General features: G+C 44.5%; 1 protein-coding gene across 13 annotated transcripts in view; it reads left to right on the top strand.

The window, feature by feature from the left end:
• Nucleotides 1-17,206, top strand: part of SLC39A11 (solute carrier family 39 member 11) — a 369,910-nt gene that overhangs the window by 222,413 nt on the left and 130,291 nt on the right. The window lies entirely within an intron of this gene.

The raw sequence follows: 17,206 nt of genomic DNA, 5'->3' as shown, positions 1-17,206 counted from the left end.
ACTTTGCTCAAGCTCCCCGAGTGGGGATTTTTGTTGCGATGTATTTATTTATGTGTGTTTGTTTATTTTTGCATGCTCAAGTTTGAGAACCACTGTGAAAGGCTATGAACTTGGCCTGGGTTCAGGCAGGGTCCCCTACCATCCGTGTGCTCACAGACAGCTCCTCATGCACACAGGGTCTCAGCCCCCCACTTGTCTTTGTGAAATGGGGGCTGCAGTGAGGGTGAGGGTAACTGATGCCCGTCCTTCAGCCTGTGGTCCTTTTTCACACTCGTGGTCAGTAGTGATCTGAACGTCCCTTGGAGAGACTGTCCTTTGGAAGCCCTCATTTTTAGCAAGGCATTTCTGCTTTTAGCTGAAACTGGAGGAATACAGAACCCTCACCAGCCATGTTCCCCCTCCCACCCCTTCTCTAAGCCTCTGCTGGGTGTGCTTTCCTGCTGGGAACCAAGCCATCTTCATGTGTCCCTTGTGGTCTCTGTCGGAGCAGGAACAGCGTGAGGGAGTCTGTTCCCAGCCCGGCGAACATTCTGCTCTGCCCTGTTAAATCTGATCGTGGCCCCAGTCAAGGCCCACCAGCCTCTGTGCCCACACCACTCTCACTGCTGAGTCCCACTGTGCTGTATTTCTAATTTCATTTCTTCTTGCCATCCCAGAACCAGATTTGCTCCTCCCTCTGTTTGCTGCCAGCAGCCTCAGGCCAGCAGGTTACCTTTGCCTCCCTCTCCCCTGTGACCCAACACGTCTGTCTCAGAAAGCAGAAAATGCAGCTTCCCCGCCCCATGATCCACGGGGAGCCCTGCCAGGCAGGTGGGCCTCTTGGCCAAGTGCCCCACTGGGTGCGTTACACAGAGACAGCCTCACCTGGAAGGCACGGTGGCCCCAAAACCTTAACCAGAAATGGTAAAGAGATGTGTTTTCCTCTTGGGAGCTGCATTCTGATGGGTTGGTTCATTGCCAGAAACCAGTTTTCCTCCTGGCCATTTCCCTTCATACCGGTGATTATGGTCAAATCTAGGGACTAAAGAGTGGTGCTTATCTAGTGTTGGCAAAACTGGACAGCTACATACAACAGAATAAAACTGCATTACTGTCTAACCCTATACACAAAAGTAAAATCAAAATGGATCAAAGACTTCAATGTAAGTCATGAAACCATAAAACTCTTGGAAGAAAACAGGCAAAAATCTCTTAAATATAAACATGAGCAACTTTTTCCTGAACTCATCTCCTTGGGCAAGGGAAACAAAATAAAAAATGAATGAATGGCATTACATCATGGTAAAATGCTTCTGTACAGCAAAGGACACCATCAGCAGAACAAAAAGGCATCCTACAGATGGGAGAATATATTCATAAATGACAGACCCAATAAGGGGTTGACATCCAAAATATATAAAGAGCTCACATGCCTCAACACCCAAAAAGCAAGTAACCTGATTAAAAAATGGGCAGAGGATCTGAACAAACACTTCTCCAAGAAGAAATTCAGATGGCCAATAGGCAAATGAAAAGATGCTCCACATCATTAAATATCAGGGAAATTCAAATAAAAGTACAATGAGATATCACTTCACACCAGTTCGTATGGCTAACAGAAAAGACTAGGAACAACAAATGCTGGCGAGGATGTGGAGAAAGGGGAACCCTCCTACACTGCTGGTGGAAATGTGAACTAGTTCAACCATTGTGGAAAGCAGTATGGAGGTTCCTCAAAAAACTAAAAATAGAAATACCATTTGACAGGGGAATTCCACTTCTAGGAATTTACCCTAAGAATGCAGGATCCCAGTTTCAAAAAGACGTATGCACCCCTAAGTTTATCACAGCACTATTTGCAATAGCCAAGACATGGAAGCAACCTAAGTGTCCATCAATAGATGAATGGATAAAGAGGATGTGGTACATTTACACAATAGAATCTTATTCAGCCATAAGAAGAAAACAAATCTTACCACTTGCAACAACATGGATGGAGCTAGAGGGTATTATGCTCAGTGAAATAAGCCAGGCAGAGAAAGACAAGTACCAAATGATTTCACTCATCTGTGGAGCATAAGAACAAAGCAAAAACTGAAGGAACAAAACAGCAGCAGAATCACAGAACCCAAGAATGGAATAACAGTTACCAAAGGGAAAGGGACTGGGGAGGGTGGGTGGGAAGGGAGGGAGAAGGGGAATAAGGGCATTATGATTAGCACACATAACATAGGGAGACGGGCACGGGGAAGGCAGTATAGCACAGAGAAGACAAGTAGTGACTCTACAGCATCTTCCTACACTGATGGACAGTGACTGTAATGGGGTGTGTGGGGGGTCTTGATAATTGGGAGAATCTAGTAACCACAGTGTTGCTCATGTGATTGTATATTAATGATACCAAAAAAAAGTGGCGCTTATTCTTCCCCACAAATAGTTGTTCGATGCTGTTTCATCAGCCATTAAGTATCAGTTTGAAGGTTTCTAAAAATCATTTTTATATATGTACAATTTAAAAAATATTAAACCTGAAAATGGAAATATAATGGCTTGATGAAATAGCATCAAATATATATGTAGTGTATAGATTGTGCTTATACTTATGTATATTTATGTTTGTGCGTATACCATTTCTCTCTCTTTCTATATCTCTTTCTCTATCCTAGTTTCCATGGATAATAAGCAGCCAAGAAGCACACTTCAGGGAAGCTAGTGACCTACTTTATCCCCATTACCCTGGTTGTAAGATTGTTTAGGAAGTTTCTAAACTGGAATTAATGCTACCCTAAGTAAACTACATTAGATGAATAAATCTATTTTTTTAAAAAAGAAAGAAAAGGAAAGGAAAAAGAATTTACTTTGCATTCCAAAACAAGGCAGGCAGTCTTAAAGGGCACAGTCCTCTCCTTTTATTGATGGAAAGTCTCTGTTATCTTTAGCAGCAGGTGATCCTTTCTGAAAGTTGAAAATGTCAGTGTGTGCGTGGACCTTAAAAAGTGTGCACTTATGGCCAAGGCGTGGTTCTACTCTGCCCACATGAAGAATTGGGATTTGACATTTCTTGAAGATTGCGCATCACATCCTATCATAATGTAATTTTTTCTCCTCCACCACGGACCTCCTGCCCTTTTAGATTTCAGTTAAGAATGGGTTAGGTGTGCTAGGCATGCCATTAGCTGTTCTTTTACATTTTCACAAACGTAAGTTCACTGTGGTACCTACCAAAACGTGGTTGGTTTTGCATTTCTATGAGCCAGCCAGGCAGTCCCACATCCACTCATCAGCTCCCTGAAAACAGGATCATCTATTTGGCAAACGTGGAAACTGAGGCACAGGGAGCATGAAGTGGCATCTCCAAAGGTGCATAACCAGGAATGGTAAGGCTGGAATATGAACTCAGGTGGGCGGAGAAGCTTTGAATGGACCCAGGCTCTCATCCCCCAGAAATGCTCTTTCCTGCCCCTTTCCAGGCAGTCAGGTAGAGCATCCTCTTTATTTTCCTCAGAGGAAAAGGGAAAGAGAGAAGCCTGAAGAGGTGGAGGAGGAATGCTCCAGAGAGCCAGGTCCATGCTCTCCCTGTGTCTCCCTGGTTTGTGGCTGCTGGGAGACCGGGTGCCCTCGGCCAGCCTGCCCACCCACAGTCCATCCTTTGCTTTGATTGACAGTCCCCAGAGGAGGATTGGGAGAAACTGCCAGACCACCTCAAATAAGTTGACCATAAGCTGCATGGGAGCCCATGTGTGTGTCGTCTCTCCTTCCCTCCTCTCTCACAAACACACACACACACACACACGCACACAGGCATACAACGCATATGCTAAAAAAGGTGAAACTTCTGGGTACGCATAGTCCCTGTAGGTTTCTTCCCCGTTAATCCTGGCAATGGAACCAGGTACCTCCTGTGTCCAAATCACCTGGTGAATGGGGAGGTGGTGGCAGTTTGCAGGCCACACCTTCCACCACGTGCCCTCCAACAGGACCAGCGGTCTGCTTCCCACTGTCCACTCCCTGAAATGTGCCTACTGTCTTTTTCATGGAGTCTGCTCAAGGTGGGACCGAGTGATTTCTCTTTGTCAGTGGGGACCCTGTTCTTATAGTGGTGGTTTTTCTTCACAGTGGGGGTGGCAGTTTACCTTTGCACTCTGAGATGTTTCTTGCACAGATTAATAGCATGAAAATATTGCTGGGGAAATATTTAGCTAATTAAGACAACAAACTTTTCAAGGCCAACATTTAGTAGCATTTACATGAGTGCAGGTTATTAGCATCTCAATGAATGATATGCTAATTGATCCTTGGCCAAAAGCTCAGGATGGTTCTAAGTGAGCCCACCTCGCCCTGAATACCCATTAGGGCCTGCCTGTGGCTTCCCCTTTCTGTAAGTTATGCTAACACAGGGATGGTTCTTACTTAAAATGGCGCTTCTGCCCCTTGCAGGTTCTCTTGGCAGAATGCACTTTGTCACAACCTCCATTCTCTCCCTTAGAAAGGGGCCTTTCTCAGCTGAACCTGTGGAACGCTGTGCCATTTGCTCCCGCACTTTACCTGCTGGAATGTCTTCCTGCTCAAACTTATCAGTTGAGATGCAACTCACGCCCCTGTCCTAACCCCAGATACCCTCTTGTTCCTCTGTTTGTCATTTTCTTGAATCCGATCAGTGTCTGGGAGCCTTCGGTGCTGGCGAGGCAGGCCTGCCTTGCGGGAAAGGCGAGGAAGATGCAGGAGACCTGTGCCCACTTGCGCACACTGCCTTTCTCTTCCTGAACCCGCTCCTCTCCTTCGGACGGGGTCTCGGGCAGGGTTGAAATGGGGCTGATCAAGGACCAGGACTGACCGGGTCAAGCAGATCGGCTGCTCTCTGGGGCTGAGTGGTTAAGGTGGCCAGACCTCATGCCCAGGGTGCCACTGTACCCTGGGGCCTGGGGGTTTGCCGGACATGGGCAGAGAGCATTGCAGGAGAAGGTGGGCCCAGGGCCGTGCCCATGGGTGCTATCCATGGACCAAGGGCTCTGACTGGCTGCCCCGAGTCCCATGTTTCCCTCCAAACTGACCACTGTGCTCTGGGGACTCTGTCAGGTTTGGGGTCTGGTGTTGGGTTTGAAGAGGCCAAAAGCTGAGCACCTCGGTCTTTCCCATCTTAGTTCCGAATCAGCTAGAAGCAGCAAAGGAGGCAGATAAAAATAAAAATTTCACCTTCATTACCAGCGAAAGTTACATTAGAGGCAATGGCTCTGATACATATCGATAGTGGGACTCATAAGGGCGAACTGCAACATTAGGCCAACTTCCCACCCGACTCACAGACACATCTGGGGGGGCCTTGTGGGCCTGTAAACTTGCAGCGTGGATGACTAGACCAGAAGTCATGCTACCCGAGGGCACCCTGGCATTCACGGCAAGAGGGAGGAGGCTGGACCATGCCCGTCCGGCTCCTCTCAGGAGGCTCACTCTGTCTCTAGGGGGTGTGAAGAGCAGGACAAAAGGCCAAGAGAGTTTAGGGGAAACAGGAGGAATGGGGAAGGAGCATTCTACTCCCCTCCTAGCAAGACGGTAACTGCTTATTTGCAGAAAGAGGGCAGAGCCAGGAAGGTGGCTATCCAGCTAACTGACAGCAAGAATGTTGGGGCAGGTCCCTGAGCTGTCCTGTTCCTTCTCTGCAAAATAGTCTGGAAAGAACTTATCTCACCAAGTTGCTTCTAGGATTAAGAAGATAAAAGGTTCTCCAGGTGGCTAGACATCTGGGGTCTTGCATGGTACGTCGTAGGTGATCCCTCAGTGACAGCTGGCCCTGAAGTGGGCAGGGAGGGCTGCTCATGAGGCCAGGTCCGCTTCATCTTGGGCTGCCGTGGGTCCTGGGGGCTGGTGATTGTATGAGCCCCTAAGGGTCAGGCTCTCCCTGTCTGAGGTTCTCATTCACTCGCATGGGGCTGCTCTTCTCTGCTCTGTTTAATTTCTCTTTGTTCCTTGGGGAAGATTGGATTGAAATACTGTCTTCTGTTAGTAGGCACCTCTGATATGTGTGCAAAAGTCCACCATGTGATTTGTCTAATCCACTGACAGCATAGTGTTTCCTGGAAATCCAGGCACACTGAATTCATGTTCGTCCATTGGTTTATCAAGTCCAGGCCTGTGTGAATGGGACACACAGGGCTCAGGTAGTGTTGAAGGCGGGGACACCACCCTTAGTGCACACGTCAATGCACACCACTGCACGGACACCACGAGGGCCCTTTCTCCAGGGGGCAGTGGTGGCCACTCTCCGAACTCTTCTCTCTAGTAAGTCACGCTGGCCCATGACTTCTGTTACGATTCATACATCGCTGGGTTCTATCCATACCAGCTGCTGTGCGGACCTAGGCAATTCAGTTCCTTGGAGAGCAGAAAAGCTTTGGGATATTTCTCATGAGGGTCATGATGACCAAGAGATAGGAATCTTAAAGGAATCTTAAAAATCCTGCTTTTTCATAGTCTGTATCAGGGGTCAGCAAAGTATAACTTGCAGGCCAAATACAGCCTGCTGTTTGGGGAAACGTTTTGGCAGAGGTGGGTAGTTGCAACCAAGTTGGAATGACCCAAGAATTCTAAAATGTTTTTTATTGTCTGAACCTTTACAAACATAGTTTGCTGACCCTTCATCCATATGTCCATAAAATACGCATTTGGATAAATAAACGTTGGTCTGTCAATGGACAGGATATTTTAGAATCAGGTTCTTAACCTTAAGGGAAACCACAAACTTTGCAACAGTATGTGCACAATGTCCTGGGTGGAGGTGTGCGGGCATTTCTCTGGAAAAGAGCATCCCATTGGCTTTCATTCTCCATTCTGCAAATGTTTAGGTCCCTCCTCTGTACCGGGCCCCGTGCAAGGCCCTGTAGACACAATCTCGAGCAGGAGGTGCTCAGGCCTTTCCCTCGCAGTGCGTGCAGCTGCGGGAGTTGGTGGACCTGCAGACCCATGATGAAGAAACGGTGCACAGGGAAGCTCTCCAATGTGACGGGAAATCAGGCTTCAAAAAGAACCATCCTCCTACACGTATTCTTTCCAATGTAACATTTAAGTGAGCCTGAAGAAGGAAGGGCTCAGAAACCACGCAGGAAGGTAACATACCGATCATAGAACTCCCAGGACAAGAAATATTGGCCCTTTTAAGTTCAACCAAAATTGGGCCAATTTTTTTTTCTCATATTCACATTTTAATCTTATACTGACATTTTTACAGCATTCTTGCTTAACTCATAAATTACTTCTTTTCCTTTACAATTTTTTTAGAGGGCATCTCTCATATTTATTGGTCAAATGGTTGTTAACAACAATAAAATTCTGTATAGGGGGGTCAATCAATGCTCAGTGCACAATCATTAATCCATCTCAAGCCTAATTCTCAACAGTCTCCAATCTTCTGAAGCATAACGAACAAGTTCTTACATGGTGACCAAATTCTTACGTAGTGAATAAGTTCTTACATGGTGAACAGTACAAGGGCATTCATCACAGAAACTTTCGGTTTTGATCACGCATCATGAACTATAAACAATCAGGTCAAATATGAATATTCGTTTGATTTTTATACTTGATTTATATGTGGATCCCACATTTCTCCCTTTATTATTATTATTTTTTTATTTTTAATAAAATGCTGAAGTGGTAGGTGGATGCAAGATAAAGGTAGAAAACACAGTGTAGTGCTGTAAGAGAGCAATTGTAGATGATCAGGTGTGTGCCTGTAGACTATGTGCTAATCTGAGCTAGACAAGGGCAATAAAACATCCACGGATGCAGAAGATTTCTCTCAAAACAGGGGGGGTGAGGTTCTAAGCCTCACCACTGTTGATCCCCAAAAATTGGGCCAATTTTTAAGTGGCGATTTGTAATTCCCATCCAGCTAGCTTTTATTACCGTAAATACCAAAACTCACTAAGAAGTTGGAAGGCAATTGGTTGTGCCTGACTTTGAAATGGTTTGGAAAATAAACATATCTTTTCTTCTAACAGGGAAAAAAAGTCTTGAGTAGGTGTTCTTAGTTCTGTTTGGCTACTGGAAATTGTGACTTGTGCCCATCTTGACTTCTAGAAACGAACAGAAGTTTGGTTGAGATCCACTGATTCAGGAGAAAAATTAGGATATGGAGTATGTTCACACTTCATTGCTACATAAAGTCATGTTTCAGACCAGTACGGTCCAATTTAAAAAATGTGTGTTGTGTGTGCATCTATAAATATATACAGTATAAATATAAAAAGGATTGCCAGAATTTTTAAAAGGTGGTCACCTCTGGGCAGTGAATGATTTTTTAGTTTTTCTTTAGGCTTATTAGTGTTTTCTGTATTTCCTAGAATATGTGGGAGTTTTTGTATTGTCAGAAAATACTTTACTATGTCTTAAGGAAAAAGAATGCCTTTAATTTCAGGTCACAAGGAGATGACGATTCCTCTGGTCGAATAGGTTTCTCCTTATTCAGTGGACATTCTTGTTTCATGATCACTTGTCCCTGATGCCCATCTTGGGGGATTTCCTGGGCTAGAATAGAGTTCTGTGAACACTGGAAATAGCCACTCTGTCTTGCTCCCTGGGATGAGCGATCGTTTGGGCCGGCTCTGGCAGAGGCTGTTCTGGAAGCATGGAATGTTAGCTCTGCAAGGGGCCCTGAAGCCTACCCAGTCCAGCTCATCAGCAGTTGAAAGAAGCTAAGACTTCTACAGGTTGGGACTTAACTAGATTACGTGCAGAAAACTGGAGATAGAGTTGGCCTCATTTCTACACCACTGATTCTATTCATTTTATTGTGTCTTTCTACAGTGAGAGGAAAGTCTGGTGCAAATTTAATGTAGACCAGTATATTGAAGACATAGGTGCCTACGGACATGAATGAAGCTTCCCAGCAGTAGCTTTGCCTGTTCTTCCCTCCATCTCTGCTTTGTGCTCTTGCTCCAAAACCCTTGACTATGTTTGGGACTCTCCCTTCCCCACACCTTGCAAGTCGTGGTGGGTGACAAAGCTGCCTCTCAGGATAGAAGTTGGACCTCCAGCCTCCCTTGCATCTAGAGGTGACCATGGCATGGCCAGCTGATGGCTCGATAGTGAAGGGGACAGTGGTTCCAGCAGGAGAGGCCAGCATTCAGTGCCAGTGACCTAAACTGGGGTATTTGGTCTCCAACATTGGGGATAGAGGTGCCGCCCCAAGGTGATGTGTTGGCATTTTGCTGGGGGAGCAGGAAGCCCTCGTCTCTCTTGGCCCTGTCAAGGTTCCAAAATGGGTTCTGTGGCCTTCCTGGGTGGTTCCTCAGCCCCCCAGTATCCTTCAGATGATGTCTTTGGCCTCTGCTGCCCTCCACTGAGGACTGTATCTGACATCCTCACCCTACTGAAGCCAGACTTAGACTTAAATTCTCCTTTGCATCCAGGTCAAGTCTCAGCTTTCTTACCTTCTTTGTAACAAAGACAGAAAGCCAACACTAAATCTTCAGGCTTGGACTTATCTTTTCCTTTTTTTGTTGTTATCTCAAGCAATTATCCTGTGTCCGAGTGTCGATTATTAGCATCCTGAACAGCAAGAAAATCCATATACCGAGAAATGTTTATGAAATTCTGGTCTCACTTAACCTTTGCAGCCCTATATTTTCCTTGCAGTTATGTGGCCTTTGATAAAAGAAAGATTTTGTTTCCTTACTGTAGTGTGCAGAATATAATGCTATTTGTGAATACTGGCAATATGTGCACTCGTGATGGTAGTTGCTAATGGTTTTCATACGATGCTGTCATGTTTTGACTCCTGGTGACCAACTCCTAGGACAAGAGAAGAAATGGAATATATATATGGGTGGGGGGTTATGTAAACTTAGACCTTACATAGACCCTATATAGACTTAGGGAAGATGAGAGAGAGAATTCCTCAGTTTGGGGGAATTTATTTTTCTTTCAGTTTTTCTGTGGGTGGTTACCTTTCTTGCTAATGGCTTGTATCTTCAAAAAAAAAAAAGAGGATTTTTTTAGATATCAGGAAATGATGGTTTCTATCAAGACAACACTTTTACTTTTCACCTTCTAGTCTTAAATTTCTTTGCCTTCCCCACTGCCTGTTTAGAAAAGAGTCATATGTATCCTGAGGTGCTCAGATATAACTACGGGTCAGGTATATCCCTGCGTATTACCTCGAGATGCCCAATCAGGCAGTAATATTTGGACTGAAGTAACTTCAGGTACAAAGGACTACCTGAACAAAGTGGTAGTTGGGCAGTCTAAAACACTAATTCTCAAAATTTAGTCTGTATCACAATTACTTTGGAGTGAGGACTGGGGGAGGGCATAGGGAGTGTACAGTGCAGATTCCTGGGCCCCTCTCCCAGAGGTTCTAATTCAGTAGCTCCAGGTGGGCCCCCAGAATTGACATTGTATAGGCTCTCCCCATGACACTGCAGGGTCCACACTTGGAGATGCAGTATCTAGCCTATTCATCTTTATCCTCAATTCGAGAAGGTGGCAGAACAGCGCTACCTCAAAGGGGGAAGTAAGCCCCATGGCAGTTAAATTAATAATAGCAGATGGACATGAGCCCTGCCATAGGTGCTATTCTCTTAGACGCTTCTCCGTTTCCTGGTAATTGACAACCACATAAGTTACATGAGGGGCTCCATCTTTCTTGGGGGCGGCTGAGAGTCCTTTGCAAAACTCTCACAAGGATCGGTGTTCTCCAGAATGCCATTTCTCTAATGAGTGTGCTGAGACTTTTTGGAAGCAAATATCTTTTGCTGGTAGATGCCCCAAAGCTGTGATGATCTCTTTCCCCGCCAGGGCATTTGCGCTGCACACGCAAATGCAAGGTGGACGAAGGAGAACCCACCTGGGATTTCTTATGAGAACACAACTAATTCATCAGGAATAAGTTCATGTTGATGAAATGGTTGTTTGTGCCTTTAATGGAAGCACTGATCCAGTAGGTGGACGTTTTAACCTTATTGGAAATTTTGACTCCGTTGATTGAGAGTAGAAATTATTTTACCTTAAATAGATATTTGGAACAAGCAGTGTTTAAGTGGGTGGCTTGCTTAATGGATGAGAAATCTTTATAGCTAATAGTGAACCCATCTCTTTTTCTAATGTGCATTTAATTTTTACCAGTTATGCAGATCTGTTTGTGCCTGTATTGTTGCTAAGCAATTGGTTATTCATAAGCATCACAGGTAAGGCACGGAGTACGCTCTGTGCCTGCAGAACAGGCCCTGACTGAAAGACAGCAGAATTGAATCAGCCTTCTTACAACTAGTGGCATTTGACCTTCTGGTAATTGTGTGGCTTGTGATTATTAGAATGATAAATGGAAATATTTATTATAGTTACAAAGATTGCACATAAGTTTTTCATCATGTTTCTTAAACTCCAGGTGCTTCTCTGCTCAAAGGTTAGTGATTAAGCATAATAAATACTTCAGTTACCTTTCCATGAAGTTTCCTTTATCTCCAACGGAATCATTTCCTGCCTTGGATTAAACATGGCCCAACCAAGGCGTCCTTGACCGGTTTCGCACTGAACTGAGTGCATGGCTGCTTCCAGAGTAGAGTGCAGTCAGTTTGCCTAACTTCTTTCCAGCCTAGAACTCGTACCCTAAATTGAGCACAAGTAGGGCTGTCCGATAAAATACCGGCTACCCAGTAAATTCCAATGTCAAATAAACAAATGAATACTTTTCAGTATTAATATATCCTATGCAATTTTTGGGACATACTTACACTAAAGATGTTTGTTTTATGTGAAATTCAAATACAGCTGAGCCCCCTGTCTTTTTATTTGCTAAATCCAGAAACTCTAGCAAGGAGTCTGTCCACACTAGATTCTTTTTGCTATATGTAGAGTTTGCAAAACTGCTGCGTGGCTTACAAGAATCTTAGGGTTGTGGTGGGAGTGCAGATAAGGAAAGCAAGAGACTTTCATATATCCTCTGCTTTTGAAAAGAGTGGTGTTTTGACATTGAAAAAGAAAAGTAGCTTTTGGGGTCATACCGGATAGTGGCATAAATAAAGCAGACAGCACTTTTTTTTTTAAATGGTGCTATGCTGTCTTGAGGAATTTTGAAAAGGAATTTGAAAACTGGAGGCTGAAACGCCAACGTGGCCAGGTGGGTGCATCTGTCTAATTTACAATAATACCTGCTGCTCCCAGCTAGGTTTCATTAGTCAGTGACAAACATAAGTGGATCACAGGAAAATTGCCTGTGTCTGTAGGGAATTAGCTAATCAAATTATCATTACTTAAAGAGGCCTCATTTGGACAGAGGACCTTTCAGAAAAGAGGAAAGAAATACGCCTGAAACTATGAAAAATGTTCAGCCTCACTTGTAGTCAGAGAAATACGAAGTAAGGGAAATGTCATTTCCTCCATAAATGAATACTTTTGTTTTGAAAAGAGAAATAAATACCCAGGCTGACTAAGCAATGGCATGATGAGAACTCGGAAACTGTGTTCCTGGGAGTATAAATGGCATGGCCTTTCTGGAAATTAATTAGGCAAATGCATCAAAGCCCTTGATCAGCAGTTCAACTTCTGGGAACTTTGTTCAAACTTCTGATTGTTGACATAGGTTAAAGGTTTTGCAGCGATATTTATAGAAAAAAAAAAATTAGAAATAGCCTATATGCCCAATGGTTTGAGAATGTAAATAATAATTTGTATTGCTTGAAATGGCTTGTTAAGGGTTTTGAGTCATATGGGGGAAATGCTTAGGTTATGTTTAGTGGGAACAAAGTGGTCTGCAGTTATGTAATATGATATCGTAATTATGTAAAACCACATGAAACAGCATGGAAGAAAATACACCAAACTCAAATTGTTTATTTTTTTAGGTGATGTGATTCTGTGTGATTTAAATTTTCTTCCATCTGTTTTTAGAATTTCCAAGGTGGCTTTACTATGATTTTTATCTTTATAATCAGAAATGAGGTTATTGGCAGGAGCATTTAGTTTGGGGGCACTCTCCCAAAGGCAGGATGGATCAAATGGCTGATGGGCCTTGCCGTGACCATTTAAGCCCATTAAACTTACGAAATTTAAATGAACCCTGTGCTGTTGGTTTTCTTTTCTTCTTCCCAAATGATAGACTGCACTATGTTGGCACATTCCCACCATCCCATTTCCTGACGGTTGAGTTATGTCTCAAGTGCCCAGTGGGTTCTAAAGATTACACTTGAGGAAAAAAATTCTGAAGAGTCAAAGTCACCCCCTTGAAAATCCTTTTTCTCCCTTAAACCACCAGGACTTGGCCCCCCAGAAGATGAAAAGCCAAGAATTAATTAGCTCTTCTCTCCATTTCAACTAGTCTCCTTTTCTGGCAAGTTGAAGCCAAGACTACTTTGAAAAGATAGTAGTGGAAGGTAGAAAGGGGGCAATGGGTAAATGGAGGGTACTTTTTCTTATTTATTTTCAAATGCATATTCCTGCATTTGCATTTATAACATGCACGAGTGATGCAGCTCCCCTGTAGCTCAGTTTTAGAAAACCAGTTGTTGGCCAACAATTAGTTACAAGCAAGCACATGAAAGGTCTTAGGCTCTTTGCACAAGGATACCCCCATTTGCAATAGGAATTTTTCCTCAGGTGCTAAGCTCCGTTTTCTTGACAGGTCAGCCCCTTTTTGAATCAGTAGTATATATGAATCATGAAGCCATGAAACCAAGAATTAGTATATGAAATCAAAGAGGTACTTTCCTGGGTGGATGCCCATTCTGGGTGGAAGGGAGCAGAAGGAGTATGCCCCCATGTGGCAAGAGGAGGCACTGCATCTTTTAGCATCTAGAAAAGAAAAACCATTCAAACTTGAACAAAAAAGAAACGGTTTGCAAATGATAGTCTCAAAACTAAGCAAAATGCCCTCAAGCCATTAAAAACTAGAGTTAGAGAGGCTAAGAACTTTAGAAAATATTTCTGTAGTTTTAGGTGGAATACAAACGTGTAGATTAAGATGTATAATTAATAGTGATAGCTAACATTAATTGTGCTTTTCATGTACCAGGCACTGTGCCAACTGTTTTATATATACATTTAGTTCTCAATACAAACTTACTAAGTAGATATGACTATAAAGCCCATTTTAGTAAAAAGGCATTGAGGGAGAGAGTCAGCATTTGCCTGAAGCCTTATGTTTAATGATCGACAGAGCCACGACCCCATGGTTGGCAGACCCGTGATCCCACAGCCACCCATGTGCTCCAGCGTCTGCCGTCTTCACTGTTTGTGCTGACTGCAAATGCGCACAGCAACGTGCATGAACTGCATAAGGGGTGGGGACGAGTGACAGCCATCGTGTTGGGGATATTAGGGACTTTTTCTCTTTGGAGAACGGTCTTTAATGTAGTTATGTTTACGGCTTGACAAAGAGGCGGCATGAGAGCTGTGGCTAGGTTGAGAGGCAGTCTTGGGCCTTAGGGTTTTGGATGTCTCTGCAGTGAGGGGTCTTCCTGCCCGGACTGGGAGAACCGCCGTGGTTTTTTTCTTAAATTTCGTGTGACTGTCACAAAGGGCGTCCCTGGGCCTTGGTTCTCCTACGTGCCAAGGTTGACGTTAAGCCATCTTGAGTCTTCATTTCGTGTTCAAGTTCAGCATTAATTATACAGAGGAAGTCACGCTCATCTCCAAATTGAAGAAACGGAACCAAATTCTGAGCAAGCATTGTCACATTCCTGTTGATAATTGAATTTCTTGCCCCAAGTTATACTGATTCTCTGGGAGGCAAGAAGGAAGGAAAATTATAAGTAAACGGATCCTCCTCTTTCCCTGCCTCTGGTGGGTCTTTGGCTCTTGCTTGTGTATATATGATACATAGTGAATATCTATCACTGGCTACTCTTCATTTTATGCTACGTAAGGGGTTTAGAAAGCAGGTATTTTTCCAGGGATTTGAAGTTTTCTGTGCTTAGCAGATGCAGATTTGCCTCTTGGTGGTAATTCTTTCACTGCAACCAAATCATCTCCAGTGATATCTTGGGGATATTTTTAAAGCTTTTGTGGCTGGTGATCTGGTAATTAGTGCCGCTGTATTCCCTGGAGACCCGGGGTTCCGTCACCGGGCCTATTAGATTTGGCTGGTTACATCATCACAGAGACAGCCAACATCCTGGGTTCTGGTGGTGCTGGGCCCACGGGTTATGAAAACAAAGGTTAACATGACATTTATCTAGCAAGATGTTGTCAGTGTGAGGTCCTTGAAAATAATCCATAAGGGTTCAAAAATTATTTCAGAATCATCTCTTTGTGCATTTTTTTTTGCTGGAGAGAAGGCTGTAGCTTCTCCCATACTTTCAGAAGTAGCTGCTCATCCAGGGTGATTTAGAGCCACTGATCTAGGGAGGGGATCTTCACTGGGGAGAATCCAAGTTGACGGGGAGGGGGCCTACTCGGGCAGCCAGGCATGCTTCTGGCCCCCTGGCTTGTGTCTGCCAGACCAAGGACTGCTTTTGCATTAAGATATGATGTCTTGGGGCAAGAACTATGTCCGTTGTTTGGGGGCGAGGAAACCAGGAAGCAAAGGTGTCACATAAGATCACTTGATGATTCAGTGGCAAAAGTGACCCTTGGACCGGTCTGCCTGTCCCACTGTGACCCTCATTCTCAAATGCTGCCAGGCAGTGCCTCTCCAGAAAAGAAGAAGTGGGGGACAAAGGACAGCCCAGCAGTGGATCCCTTCTTTGTGTGGGTTCTTAGATGCTTGAGTTTAAATTAAAAAAAAATGTGTTGTTGGTAAAAGGCAACTTTGAAATCTTTCCTTTCCACCTTTGGAAAGGATTGTAACCCTATGCTCTGTGCTTGGTGATCATAAATACTTTCTACTGCTTTACACTTAGAAGTCAAATTGGTTAAGAAACACCGATTTCATGAAATGTTTTCAGCTTTGTCTCTGTGTGGGAATGATCATAGGTGTGAGACTGCCCCCACGCCTGTTCCTCCTCCGCCCTCACCCAGTGCAAGCTCACCATCCCCTCTGTGCAATCTAAACCTCTCTGAACTAAGGACATGGGATTTTGAGCCCCTAAATGTCACTGGAGTGGCCACTCTCACTACTGTTTTTGTCGAGCAAAGGCACAGATCAACACCGCACCCCTCCACCCAGTCAGCCCGGGCCCTGAGAAAGAGGTGGCCTGGGGTGGGGAAGGACCTGGCTTGACCCTGACTCCACCTTGGACTGGCTGTGTGACCTGGAACCAGTTGCTTCACCTCTCTGCTCTTCAAGTTCCTCATGTTTTAAAAAGAAACAATCACTACTTCATGGAGCTTTTGTAAGGATTGAGGATTAATCGAGGATAAGTTCTCAGTACAACCTATTAGTTGGTGTCACGGATGTCATTTTTGCATTTCTCAACTTGACATCGGCTCCTTCCTCTTTGCCAAACCCTCCTTTGCAAATGCCCCAACCTTTCCTCTTTCAAGAAGTCTCACAGGATCTTGCACACTTCCGTACCCCACACCAGGCTTGGCAATTGCCTCTGTTAAGTATTCATCCTCGGCCCGTGGTGCTGGCATTTTCCTTGATGGCGTGCAATGGCTTAACTGGCCTTACCAGGAGAGGCAAGAAGATTCATTGCTTGGGTTGCATCCGTGCGCTCCGCGGTGATTTATTTGGGCCGGTTTTCCTCGTGGCAGACTCATTAGTGGCTGTTACCAAGCGGTAACTTATTTAACTCTCACAAGTAGGCCAGGCACTCACACCCTCCCGCTTCCCACTAGAGAAGGCACTGACATCAGTTTTCACACTTTGGGACCCCACAGTGACGCATGCGTCCCTACCTGGGTTGGTTATGCTTCTCTAGTGTTCTTTTTAAACCCGTGCAGGCTGCTGTAACTTGCTGATGTCGCCCATCTCCGCTGCCCTCTGTGCATTATCTGCAGTAGTCAGAGTCTAATGCTTTTGTGACAAACTCAGTGGGTAAAAACTCACTGCAGGTTAGAGTGTGCATTTCTGCCTCTTTGATTTAAAGGAATCAGCTATGTCTTCCCTGTCTGCCCTCTCTTAAATCACAAAATCACAAAAGGGAGGAGTTTTTTCTTTTTTTCCAATCAACTCCCATTGGAGAGCATAAGGGTCAGGTCTGTGTGCTCAAAGGAAGCCCATCATCGGCGTCCTCTGGCTGGCCTAGGAGAAAGCCAGGACCCTGCACCACAATATGGCTCAGTTCCTGGACAGCCCCGGGGCCTGCTTTGTTCACATGTTCAGCGTTTACAAACTTGCCATCCCGAATGGTCA

The sequence above is a fragment of the Manis javanica genome, chromosome 4, assembly GCF_040802235.1.
Source record: "Manis javanica isolate MJ-LG chromosome 4, MJ_LKY, whole genome shotgun sequence".
NCBI lineage: Eukaryota > Metazoa > Chordata > Mammalia > Pholidota > Manidae > Manis > Manis javanica.
The sequence above is the reverse complement of the archived record's forward strand: the minus strand, read 5'-3'. Positions and strand labels throughout refer to the sequence as shown.